The following is a 14,498-nucleotide window of genomic DNA, read 5'->3' as shown; positions in this document are numbered from 1 at the left end:
TTTTTTGTTTAGTGGTTCACATGAGGTTTGTATTCAGAATCTCATGTATAAGATAGTCCATTTTTTGATGGCCTCTTAATTCCTTAGTCTAAACCAATTTGGTCCCTTTCCTCCTCCCCTCCTAAGTTGTTTATCTTTCATGTTATTGCATTTTGTGTTGTGAGTTTGTGGTTCGCGTGACGAGATTATCATTGTTTTTGGTGTTTTCCTTTCCTTTATCTTTAATGATATACTTGAATATTTCCTATCCTATTCTGATTTTGTGTACCTTTTCATCTCCTTACTGTGTGATTTGTAACAACTTTCTCCCTTTTTTTCAGGGATGAGGGCTTTCTTGAATATTTCTTGTGGGGGTGGGGGTCTTGTGGCTATGAACTCCCTTAGCTTTTGTTTGTATGGGAAAGTTTTTGTTTCTCCATCATATCTGAAGGATATCTTTGCTAGATAGAGTATTCTTGGCTGAAAATTTTTGTCTTTCAAATATTTGAATATGTCATTCCATTCTTTCCCAGCTTGTAAGGTTTCTGTAGAGAAATCCACTGAAATCCTGATAGGGGTTCCTTTATAGGTTATTTTCTTCTGCCTTGATCCCCTTAGTATTCTTTCTTTGTCATTCATTTTTGCCAGTTTTACTATTATATGCCTTGCAGTAGGTCTTTTTACATGGCATATCTAGGATATCTGGAAGACTCTTCCACACATACTTCCACCTCCTTCTCCAAGTTTGTGAAGTTGGCTGTTATTATATTTTTGAACAGACTTTCTGCTCCATTCTTCACTTCTTCTGGAATACCTATGATTCTTATGTTGCATTTCCTAATTAAGCTTGATATTTCTCAGAGACTTTCTTCATTTCTTATTAGTCTTAGCTCTCTCTCCTCCTCTGTGTGGAACATTTCAACATGTCTGTCTTTGATTATGCTGATACACTCCTCTATGATGTCCACTTGAGCATTAAGGGAATCCATATTTTGTTTTATCTCTTCCATCATGTCTTTCATCTCTAATATTTCTGATTGGTTCTTCTTTATAGTTTCCATCTCTTTTGTGATGTAGCTCCTGACTCGTTGAATTGTTTCTCTACAGCCTCTTTTACTTCTTTGAGTTTTTTGGTGATAGATATTTTGAATTCATTGTCATTTAGGTTACATATTTCTGTGTCCTCAGGACCAAATTCTGGGTACTTGTCATATTCTCTCTGGTCTGGTGATTTGACATACTATTTGATATTGCTAGATGAGGCAGGTCGTATCTTAGGCAACTTGATATTATGTGGTTGCGGTTACCACCTATCACCACTGGTGGATGTCAAGAGCCAGATATCCTGAGCCCTCTGCCTTCCGCCAAGATCCCAGGCAGTGGAGTGGGCACAGGGCGGGTGAGGGGAAAGGGTGCTTTCTCTTGCATGCTTTCTTGGGTTTCTCGCTCCTGCTATCTGCTTTCCTGGGGTGTGTGCTTGATGAGCCCACTGTTGTGAAAGCTCTTGCCCCACTAGAGGTCTTCTAGGTAGGCTGCCAGACCTTGGGGGTCCATGAGGTTCCCACAAATGAGCGTCCCCTCTCCCCTTTCTTCCCTCTAAGAGCCTCCTGACGTTGTGGATCACAGTGTATTAGGTGAGGGAGCAAAGTTTTCTCTTACCCTGGTCCAGCTCTTCTGAGGGGACTCCAACCTCTCCACCCTCCATTGTATGGCTGTGTGGGTCTCTCCAATGTTTTTGTGTCGTGTTAAAATGTCCTCTGTTGGAATATCAGTGTCCCTTTTCATTGTATGTTCTAGGGGAGAGGATCCCAAGCAAGTTCACTCTGCCATGACGCTAGCATCACTCCTGAGGTTTTAATTTTTATGTTTAGATCTATGATCCATTTCATTTAATTTGAGGTAATAGATGTGTATGGTGTAAAATAAAAGTTATAAAAGTTAAGGCTCACTTACCCATATGTATATTCAGTTATCTTACAATTATTTGTTGAAAATCATCCTTTCTTCATTGAATTATAATGACACATTTGTTCAAATTCAAATGACAAGATATGCTTGAGCTCACTTCTGGTCTTTATTACTGTCCTACTGCCTTTATTATACAAATTTTTTTGAATAAAATACGATATAATTTTAGAGAAAGCAGAACAATACTTTATTCAATTTTGTTTGCTTGTCAATTGGCTAGAATTTTCATGAGTAAAAGACAACTTCTGCCATTCAATACAATAAAGAGCATAATATTCATTGCTGTACAAGGTATAGTAAGCTTAAGCATTTTGTTACATCCAGCTCTGGAATATGAGCTTCCTAATTACTATTATAAGGAACCGTTCTTGATCTGCACGTATTTGTTAAGCTGAGAATTAGTTTTACTTTGGAAACACACATAAAAAATTACACCAAATGACAAAGTATTTAAAAATAATTTACATATGTTAGAAAATATGGGGGCCAGCCCAGTGGCACAGCTGTTAAGTTTACCTGTTCTGCTTCAGTGGCCCCTGGTTTGCTGGGTCATTTCCTGGGTGTGGACATGGCACTGCTTGTCAAGCATGCTGTGGCAGGTGTCCCACATATAAATCAGAGGAAGATGGGCATGGATGTTAGCTCAGCACCAGTCCTCCTCAGCAAAATGAGGAGGACTGGTAGAAGAATTTAGCTCAGGGGTAATTTTCCTCAAAAACAAATTGCAAAATGTGGTCCAAGAATTTTAATTTGTAAAATTTTGATTTACATGTGGCTTAGAGAAATTTAAAAAAAAATATATGCAAAAATCCGTAATCATAAGATGTTATACTGTCATAGATATATTAACTAACATCTTATTGACTAAATAGATGGAATCATCAACTTCACTATAAGAGTTAAACAATCTGAGCATAGAAAATAATTTTTTAGAATTACAAAATTTAATCTAACAATATTACATTGTTTTGGCAAAGCAATTTTCTGACAACTAATTTTCTGAATGTGTCTTTCACATCTTTTTCCCTAAGGCTGTAGGTCAAAGGATTCAGCATGGGAATCACCACCATGTAAAACATAGATGCCACTTTAACTGTAAGCCAAGAAGTTTTAGGAGTAGGGATACAACATAGGGAAATGTTGGTTCCATGGAAGATGGTGATGGCTGTCAGGTGAGAGGCACAAGAGGAGAAGGTTTTCTGGCCCCCACTCTCAGAAGGTTCCTCACAACAGTAATAAAAATGACTATATAAGACATCAGAATAATTGTCAGGCTGCTCACCTCATTGAATAGGGCAATAATAAAATGCAGCACGTGGCTTATATCAAAGCAGGAGACAGAAATAATTATGCTATTTCTATAGCATATGCTGGAAAGCAATGCTAGAAGAAAATATGTGTCTGCCAGGGAACACATTACACCCCATGAGTAAGACCCAGCCACCAGCAGAGCACATGCTTCTGGGACATAGTAGTGATGTAGAGCAAGGGAGGACAAACTGCCACAGAATGGTCATAGGTCATCACTGCCAACTTGAAAGTTTCTATTACTCTAAATATACAAGCAAAACAAAACTGTAGAATGCAACTAGAGAAAGAGATGGTTCTATCTTCCACAATCAAGTTCTCTAACAATTTATGTGTTACTATGGTGGAATAAAAGAAGTGTACAAAGGGCAAGTGACTGAAGGAAAAGTACATGATTGTGTGGATTTGGAGGTTGATCTTGATGATTATTTTCAAGCCAAACCCCCCACTGCAGTGACTGTGTCGATAGACAAGAAAACCAGGAAGAGTGAAATCTGGAGTTCTGGGTATTCTACAAAACCCAGGAGAATAAAAGTGGGTATGATGCTTTCAATTCCTTCAGATAACATCACTATTCTTGTTAAATAAAGAACCAAAGGTTATGCCTGAAAAGCAAAACTGAATAGAAGGGAGAAATAGAGAGAAGAAAGAGGCTTCATATGTCTGTGTGTAGTTGCTATGTAGAGCAGTGATTCTCAAAGTGTGGCCCCCAAACCAGCAGCAGCAGGAGCTCCTGAGAATTTGTTAGGGATGCAAATTCTCTATCCACATCACGAACTTCTGAACCCACAACTCTGGGATGGGACCCACAATTCGTGATTTGATCAGTCCTCCAGGCAATTTTGATGCCTTCTAAGTTATGAGAACTAGTGGTATGGAAAGTATATAGTAATAATTGTATTGTTTAAAATTCAGCCCTTGTTAGTATAATTAATACAGCACTGAAATTTAAATTTAGAGCCAAAAGAAATTGTAAAGCAGAGAAGCAAGAGAGGCAGAACAGAAGCACAGAGTACTCTGTTTACAGTTCTAAGAATATGCTAAGGATCCAGGAGATCAAATTACATTGCCAATAGTGCCAAATAATCTTAGTATTAATTATTTTATTTTTGACCTTTCATAGACATAACACAGAATTAAATACCCATAGAATTTATGAGTTGGAATAAATCTTAAAATGTAACTGGTTTGTGCCTTCCAGCTAATGCTTAGGAATTCATTACAGAATTTTATACATGAAATGATCGTGTGCACTCCATCAAAACCTCCATTAATGGTACAATTCCTCCTGGGGTAATTTTGTGAATCTTTTGTTGACACTTTGATTAGCATTTATTTTATTAATTAAAGTTAATTAAGTTTCAATTAACTATTTGCTAATGTGTTTTTATGTCATCCACTCTGATATATATATATATTATTAAATTATAAATAGATCATATAAATTATGTATATATGATATTGATATTTTTAACAAACGTGACAGTATATTTCAATGGATATGCTAGTAAAATAGCATTATATTTCCAGGACATAAGAGATCTCAGAGGATACAAAGAAAAAGTTAAAAGCTGAATTCACAGTCTAAATTCTGCCAAATTCTGGGTCTTATATCTGCCTCCTTGACTATGAAGATATAGAATACAGAGAATTATAATTGAGTGTTACTCAATTGGCCACAAACTATGCAATTAGTTGAAACACTGTCTCCTATGTCATTGTGGTAGGTGCATTTTCTTCTAAATCTTGAGAAAATCACATCGTCACTTCTATCCCATTAATTACTTGTAGATATGGAATTATTGAAATAATACATTTCGATGGAAGAAAACATAAACTGTAGAATTTTAAATAAAAGAAAAGGGAGAATGCAGAAATAGCTGTTCTTACCTCAACTGTATTTCAAATTTCACATTCAAGTTTAGAGTGGAGAATCTTGGCCAACGCTACCTTAAACAAAGGATGAAGGTGACCTTTGTCAGTGATATAATGTGGAGATAATTTACCCACCTGATATTATGTGATGAGAAAAGCTTCACCTCTATGACATTCTTCCCCCTGAATCCATAATCCCAGCTTAATATGAGAAAATCATCAGGCAAACTCATACTTGGAAACATTCTACAGAATGTCTAGCCGGCACAACTTGGGACTTTCAAAGTCAATCATAGTAGGAAAGAGTGAAAAATTTTCACAGACCTGAAGAAGCTGGGGAGACATGACAACATTAAATGCAATGTGGTACCCTAGATTGAATCCCAGAAAAGAAAGAAGAAATTAATGGGAAAAAACTGATGGAATCCAAATAAAGTCTGGATTTTAGTGACCATAATTCATCAATGTTTCTCATTTTTAATTTTATTTTATTGCGGCAAGAACACTTAACATGAGATCTACCCTCTGAAGAGATTTTTTTCAGTCTACATTACAGTATTGTTGAGTACAGATAGAATTTTGTTTGGCAAATCTCTAGAATTTATTCATCTTGCTTAAATGAAATTTTATGCCCATTGATTTGTAGCTGCCCATTTCCCCATCCCCCAGTCCTTGTCAACTGTCATGCTACTCTTTGTTTCTATGAATTTGATTAATTTATATCCTTCATATAAGTGGAATCACACAGTATACGTCTTTCTGTGACTGGTTTATTCCACTACCATAATGTCCACAAGGTTCATCCATGCAGTCACATATTGCAGAATGTCCTTATTTTTAAAGACTGTATTCCATTGTATGTACATGCCACATCTTCTTTATCCATTTATCTGTCCAAAGACATTTAGGTTGTTTCCAAATCTTGACTATTGTAAATAGTTCTGCAATAAATATGGGAATGCCAACATCTCTTTGAAATCTGGATTTCAATTCTTTTGGATAAATACCCCAAAGCAGGATTACTGGCTCATAGAGTAGTTCAGTTTTTAACTTTGTGAAGAACCTCCATACTCTTTTCCATAGCAGCCATACATTTTGCATTCCCACCAATAAGGCACAAGGGTTTCCAGTTCTCTGTGTCATAGACAACTCTTATCTTCTGCCTTTTGATAAGAGCCATCCTGACGAGATATCTTTGTGATTTTGATTTACAATTCCCTGATGATTAGAAACATTGTACATTTTTTTCTTACACCTACTGGTCACTGATATATCTTCTTAGAAGAAATGTCAAAATCAAGTCCTTTGCCAACTTTTTAATTGGAGTATTAGTTTTTTTCCTATTGAGTTGTATGAGTTCCTTAGTATGTATTGGCCATTAATCTTCTTATCAGAGGTATGGTTTGCAAATATTTTCTCCATTATGTAGGTTGCCTTTACATTCTGTTTATTGTTTCCCTTGCTGTGCAGAAGCTTTTGACGCATGTATAATGGTAATTGTGTAAGATGTTAACAATGTGGATAATTGAGTGAGGTATGAAAACCCTCTGAAATCTCTTTACAATTTATTTGGTAAATTGTAAATTATTAAATACTTTAAAATTTATTTTAAAAACATCAACATTCATATTAATAAACTTATTTCATTGGATCTCCACCACCAGAGCCAGCACTGCTTTATGCCAAGATACCATCACCTCCAGACTGAAATGTTGTAAATGCAGCAAGTACCATCTCAGCATCCACTTTCACCCCAACTCTGAATCATTTTGGTACAACCATTTGCCAGACTTCTTTTAATATCTCTGGTTTGGGTGCGTCTGGGATGCTAGGGGCGTTGGGGGGTAGTAATTAACATTTTTGAGCTCTTAATTACTAACTAAATAAGAACTCATTTAGTGAATGCAAATCTACATACTATTTCCTAATAATACACAGATTTCACAAAGAAGTAAACAGGATATAAAAATTCTAATTCCATAGGCCCCAAACTTGGGACATAGAGGATGCAGGATTCAGTTACTATCTCCTTCATGTAAAAGATGCTACAAAATCACAGCAGTCTGAGGACTTGCTTCAGTCACAGCAATTTTCTTAAGGTTGTGCTTTGATTTGATTTCCTTCCTTTGCATGTCTCCCTACCAAATTCTCAATTTCCCACTACATTTTATTTAGCTGGTATCTAGCTCAGCTACACATTCAAAATACTTGTGAAATAAAAAGAAGAAAATAAATATCTTACTTAATTTTAGTCATTTATATTTGCAAATAGTAATTGCAATTTACAAAGCAACTCTGTAAATATTGCTCAGTTAATTTTTGGAAAAAAAGTGGAATTAGTAGGAGATTCTAATGCTAACTCTGGGAATTAGTGTAAGTATTTCCAGCCTGTGTTGCTAATTAGAGGCAGAACTGGACCGTTCCCCAGAAGTTAACTCTCGTGTTATTTATAAACTCCTGTAACTCTCCATATAAGAGCATGATGAAAAATTTCTGGAAATCTAAGCTTATTGTAGGTGAGAAAGATTGAATATAGCCAAAAACTGATCTAAAGTTTCTAATTTTATGAAACAAGCTGAGAGTGTAAAATACTAGGATTGCCAGAAGTGGCTAAAATAATTACTGAGGCAAAATGACGCATCGTATTATGGCTCAAGGAAGACAATAGCAATTCTTGTAAAATCATTGAATAAAAGAATGGGGATGAATTTCAGTGACATTTCAGTTCATTTTTTTTACAGGTCCAACGTAATCTGGCTCTTGAAGTAGTACACTGGTGTTTGTATTATAATATTTATGCAATCTGAAGTAAATTTATCAACCACCTAAATACTGAAATACACAAAATACAAATATATTAATATACACTTCTATGTATATTTTCTGTATATATGGGTATCGCTAGTTGTACATGTAGGTATTTACCAATCAACCTACAAAAAGGAAATATAGAAACAGATACCTTCTTATCATAACATTTGAAATCCATGCCAACATTTATTAATCATCAATTTCTATATTAAAACCATTTATGATAAAGTAAATGTAATGGTGTTTTATTAGATAATAAATTTACCTTAGGTGATTCCAAAGACAGGTAAATTAAAAAAACCTTCCCTCAACCCATCAGTTTTTCTGCCTGAGGTAATGACTGCCACCTGTTTGTTTATTTTGACTCACGAACAAATAGTAGTGCATTTATATGCTCATACATACAGAGACATGGATATGCACTTCTCACATAAATGATGTCAAGTGAGGACTACTGTGTGGTTCTTGCTCAATTTCCTGGTACATTTTGTTTTGGAGAAGAAAGTATATAGAAAATATAAGTATATATAAAAGTGATCTAACATTTTAATAGCTGCATGGTATCAATTTTTCAAAATTCTGTAATTTATTAGCTAAACCCTGTATTCAAGGGCGTTTAAGATTCTATAGTCTTTTGCTGTTATAAACAGCACTTTAAAAATATCCAAATGTGGGGCTAGACCAGTGACAATGTAGTTAGGTTCATGTGCTCCTCTTCCGTGGCCCGGGGTTCATGGGTTCAGATCCCGAATGTGGACCTACACACTGCTCATCAAGCCATGCTGTGGTGGAGTCCCATATGCAAAATAAAGGAAGATTGGCATGGATGTTATCTTAGGGTTAATCCTCCTCACACACACAAACAATATATATATATTATCCAAATGTATATCTCTTTACTTTGTTATTCAAGATATCTGTAGGATAAATTCTCAGAAGTAGTATGGCTGTGTCATAAGGTATATTTTCTTAGGATAGGTACTACTAAATTACACTCTAAAGTAATTCTACCAGCTTGCACTCTCACGAACCATGTGAGAGCCCTTGATTCCCCACACCTTGTTGTGGTGGGCACTGAGATGTCCTATACAGATCCATCTTCAAGGAAAGATGTATTCTCTCAGCTGTCAACTCCTTCAGGATTGGCACCAGCCATTGTGCCCATATGACAGATTACATATGGATATAAAGGCCTAGTCCAGGGGATCAACTCTGATTTGAGATATGTGTGACAAAGCTTCCCATAAGGTAGAGCAGGACTTTGGTGAATGTATCAAACCTGAATTGTCCTTGTATTCAATTGTGTATCCTTCCCTTTCCTTCCATAGCTATTTATCCTCTAAAAGTTGCATGCCAAACTCTGTCTCAACATCTGTGTCCAGAGAACTCAGCTTCAACACTTGCCAAATACACATTCTTTTCAAATTCTTTTAGATTATTTCCATTGAAGTAGAACTTAAATAATATGAAGTGAAAAATTGAGTTCAACTCTAAATTTTTTAAAGTGAACAAACTTCTACACATAGCAATAAGGTCATGATATTGGTTATTATAAAAATATTACCCAGAAGCATCCCTATAGCCTCTGCCAGTCAGTAGCCCCTAAGAATCACAACTATTCTGATACATTACTCCACACTAATTTTGCCTATTCATGAGCTTTATGTTAGTAAAATAATATGATTTATACTCTTTATTATTTGGTTTTCTTCCTTAACATTATGGCTGTGAAATTCTGTAATGTTGTTCTGAGCATCAATAGTTAATTTCTTTCACTTCTATACAATAGTCAGTTCAATAAATGCAACCAAAATTATTTATCTTTTTTGGATGGATTTATGTGTCACTTTCAGTTTGGGGCAATCAGAAATACTGTTGTTGTCAACATTCTTCCCCCTAACTTTTGTTCAAATAAGTATGTGTTTGTATTGGTTCTGTATCAAGAAATGAAACCATGGGTTCATACTTCCAAAGAGTTTCCAAACATTTGACAAACTTTACACTCCTACTCACCATTTATGAAAGTTTTATTTAACCCACATTTTTGCCAACTCTTGATTTAATAAATTTAATTTATTTTTTTAAGTTTATTAGATTGTTTACTAATATTTATTGGAGTTTTTCTACTTTACAGTTCTTAGGAACTCTTTCTATATAATAGTTGTTACACGTATCTCTCATGTATGTTCCAGAGATGTTTTCCAGACTATCCAAGCTTGGTTTACACAGACCCCGAGATAAGGATTTGGATGAAAGTAGTTTATCTGGAAGATGATCGTAGAAGCACCAGTGGCTAAGTAGGGAGAAGAGACAACAGAACAATGAACATGTTATTTTTGTGGACAACTGGGATCAGTCCAGCTGAAGCCCTCAGGAAGACTGTGTAAAACATAATTTAGACTTGTCTCATCCAAGGAGTGAAGAAGTTGGTATATTTATGTGCCCACTACCATACACCATTGGTTGAGAACTGTTCCTGGAGATGTTGACTGCTTGGCACTATCAAGCTGGACTGTGCAGACTGAGGGCATTCACAGAACCAGGAAAAATAGGCCTTCAGATAGAGACTCACAGGTATTTTCAGTAAGAAACATCTGAAGAAAGGAAAAAAGTTGAAAGACAAAAACAGAAGAACTTAATAAAGTTCCCATTTTCCCCCTCTGATCAGCCTTCCAACATATTTTTTCTGTCTTAAACTGTGTTTAATCTGCTATTAAATGCTTCTATTGGCTTCTTAATTTCAGTTGCTGTATTTTTTAAAAAAATATTTCTCCTTGGTTTTATTTTTAAGAAAATCAGCCTTATAAAATATCACGGTTCTGTTTCCTCAAATTTTTCAAATTTCTTTTTTAATTTTGTCTTCTTAATTATAGTTTGTGTGGTTGATTTACAATATGCATTCAATAATTCTCATTATAAAGTTCCTGTGAATCTATTATCTTTTGCTTCACCCAGTCTTCCTTTTAATGTGCTTAATTAACTTTGATTATGCATTGCGCATTATTTTCAAAAACTCATGTGGGAAAATAAATTGAGGCTTCAGATTATTTAATCTTCCTTGAGACAGGATTTTTGTTGGTTTCCAACAGACATTCGGAACAGTCTAGTACAACATCCATCTAATTTCAATACTTAAAGCTTCTTGGGCCACTCAGATGAGTCACACGCTAGTTGCAGACTAAGAAAAGCATGATCTGTCTTCTGACTGCTCTTACATCCCTCTGCATCTGCCCATAATCTTAATCCAGGTCAGGAAATGCTTTCTCTGAATCTTCAGCTTTGTTTACCATTGAATTTAAGCCTTTCGGTGTATTTCCATGAGACCATAAAAAGCGTAGCTTAAATCTTAAATGAATATGACTAGGTGAAAGAAGCCAATCTAAGAAGCCTACATACTGTATGATTCCAACTATTGCCATCTGGAAAAGGCCAAACTATGGGGACAGTGAAAAGATCACTGGCTGCCTGGAGGGGGAGAGAGGCAAAGGGATTAATAGGTGGAGCACAGAGGACTTAAGGGCAGTGAAAATACTCTGTATTATATTATAATTATGGATATATGCCATTGTACATTTGTCCGAACCCGTAGAATGTACATCACCAGGAGTGAACCGTAAAGTGAACTGTGGACTTTGGGTGGTTACGATGTCTTAATGTAGGTTCATCCTTGGTAACAAATGCACCATTCTGATGAGTGATGTTGATAATAGGGGAGGCTACGCATATGTGGGAGCAAGAGATATATGGGTAATCTCTGTACCTTCCTCTCAATTTTGTTGTGGACCTAAAACTGCTCTAAAGAAATTGTCTTCAAAAAAAGTGTAGCTCAGCCTTTCAGCAACTGGTTCAAGGGAAAAAGCAGCCTCAGGTACCTAGAACATTTCACTGAGATCCTGGTTTAACTTTGAACTTGGCCTACTTTTTTTTCCATGAAAGATATAAATCCATCTTTCTGCTGCTTGAACCTGGTAGGTGTCCCTCAGGTAGATAAACAGAAAAGTCAGTAAGAAGTGCAGCAAAATCTAAAACTGACGTATTCACTGTACAAACTACTCAAAGAAACAGATATTTGGGGGCCTGGCCCAGTGGTGCAGTGGTTAAGTGTGCTCATTCTGCTTCAGCAGCCCGGGTTTGCTGGTTCAGATCCAGGGTGCGGACATGGCACCACTTGTCAAGCCATGCTGTGGCAAGTGCCCCACATATAAAGTAGAGGAAGATGGGCACGATCTTAGCTCAGCACCAGTCTTTCTCAGCAAAAAAAGAGGAGGATTGGCAGCAGTTAGCTCAGGGCTAATCTTCCTCAAAAGAAAATAAAAGAAACTGAGATTTAATCTCAGGATGTTCCTCTTAGCATGACCACTGCTCCAGCTGCAAAAGGACAGTTACAAGCCTTCCTTTTGTTAGTTACATATGGAGATGTCTACCTGCTACTTGACTCTTCTTCAAGTGCCTTTAAATGAATGGAGCAGTGGAACTTTATGTATGATAAATAAACCTATATATCTACTTATCTATCCATCATCCATCTATGGAGCAATAAAGAGAGAAAGAGTGGATTTTTTAATTCATTATGTGAAAATTGATATATACACCTTTGTTGCCTCTCAACTTTCTCAGAAACCCAATCAATAAATCATTAGTAATATCAGTAATAAATTAATGATAATGACAGAATAAATCAAGTAAAAAAGTCACACTAATAAAGACAATGGTAAAATAAAAATCAACCAATATGGCTTTACCATAATTTTGAAAAGAAGATGGAGGAGTACAAACTAATGAAGGAAAGAAGGCATACCTACAGCTAAAAATGCTTTAAAGAGAAGATCTAAAGAGCAAGTGTAATTGTTAGAGCAGGGGCCGGCCCGGTGGCACAGCAGTTAAGTGCACACGTTCCGCTTCTTGGTGGCCCGGGCTTCACTGGTTCAGATCCTGGGTGCAGACATGGCGCCGCTTGGCATGCCATGCTGTGGTAGGTGTCCCACATATAAAGTAGAGGAAGATGGGCATGGATGTTAGCTCAGGGCCAGGCTTCCTCAGCAAAAGAGGAAGACTGGCAGTAGTTAGCTCAGGGCTAATCTTCCTCAAAAAAAAAAATTCTTAGAGCACATGAGATGCTTAGGCTTCAGAAGTATGCCATAAAAGAACAAAATAAATCCTGAAGTGTCTTGAAAATGTAAAGGGCCAAGGAAAACCAGGATCTGCCCACAGAGAAGGAAAATATGATAGGAAGTTCTGGAACGGATATCAAGACTTATTTCAAAGCTATAATAATTAAAAATATGTGGTAATGGTGAATGCTGAATTCAAATGCAATAAAGAGTCATGAAGTTGACTAAGGTAGATTGAATGATTGCGTCCAATTAGTCACCATCTCCTTGTATCATAAATCTTCCATTGTCCATTGTTGGTGGGGTATGTTTCTTCACCTTTGGATTATGAGTCCAATCCTGCGACATATTCAAAGAGATGTTGGAAGAAGAGAAAGTGTGGGAGTTCCAAGCCGAGGTTCTAAGAGACCTTGAAAATTTTCACTTCATCTATTGTTTTACTGACATTTCCATGAGACAGGAAGTGGCTAGTCTAAAGATGATGAAAGACATGTGGAGCAATTATGCTCACAGAAGTCCGCTGTGAAACAAAACCTTCCTAGTCTCAGCCTGAAGCAGAGCTACCTCAGGTGACCTGCAGATCTTTGAAAATAAATAATTGTACTTTTAATCCATTGAGTGTTGGATGGTCTTTTCAAGAGTCATTGTGGCAATGGTTAGCAGGTACGCTGATAAACAAGCATATGGAAATTTTGTTTATGATAAGATTGGAATTGCAGAGCAATAAGGAGAGAATGCATTGTTTTCGGTAAATCATGTAGGAAAATGATATAGTCATATGGGTAAAAATGGAGTAGTACCATGAGTGTTATTGACTGACTACAGCTCTGATTTGCTGTATTTGACTAAGTTTTGCTCCATTCCCAGGTTTTATCATTCCAAGACCCATGTTGAAGGAACACTCACTATTTGTGGTATGCTTTTCCCCAGGTTGAGTTCATAAGCTCAAGAAGGAAAGATTGAAATCATTCAGAGGCATTTGAAGCTTCTTCTATGACATAACTTAACACATTCACTCACCTCCCACTGTCCCAAGCAAGTCACATGCGAACTATTCTCTCCCTGCCTACAGAGAAGCAAGATAAAATGAAGAGAGAGCAGATAATGTTGAACAAATAAAAGAATCTATCATACATCCAAACCTCACACCATCCACAAAAATGAAATTGAGGTGACTCAAGAGTAAAATATGAAGAACAACATACCCTTTTTGAATATAATGTAGACAAATGTCTTCCTCACCTCCTAAACAATTACAAAAACATTACAAAAGTAAAACATTTGACTAGGTTAAAACTCAAATTGCACTTTATCAAAAGACATTAAGTGATTGAAACATAAAGCCAAAGGTGAAAATATTTTCAAGGAATATAACTAACAAAGGGATTATATTCATAATGTGAGAGATTTTTTAAAACAAATAAGAATAAAGACAAATAATTTAGA

General features: G+C 36.2%; 1 pseudogene; it reads right to left on the bottom strand.

Moving 5' to 3' along the window:
* Positions 1-2,891: 2,891 nt before the first annotated feature.
* LOC138918601 (olfactory receptor 5D13-like) lies at positions 2,892-3,824 on the bottom strand (annotated as a pseudogene).
* Between the last annotated feature and the right edge of the window lie 10,674 nt (positions 3,825-14,498).

Source organism: Equus caballus, chromosome 17 (assembly GCF_041296265.1).
Source record: "Equus caballus isolate H_3958 breed thoroughbred chromosome 17, TB-T2T, whole genome shotgun sequence".
Taxonomy (NCBI): Eukaryota; Metazoa; Chordata; class Mammalia; order Perissodactyla; family Equidae; genus Equus; species Equus caballus.
Note: the sequence above shows the minus strand (reverse complement) of the source record. Positions and strands in the feature narration are given on the sequence as shown.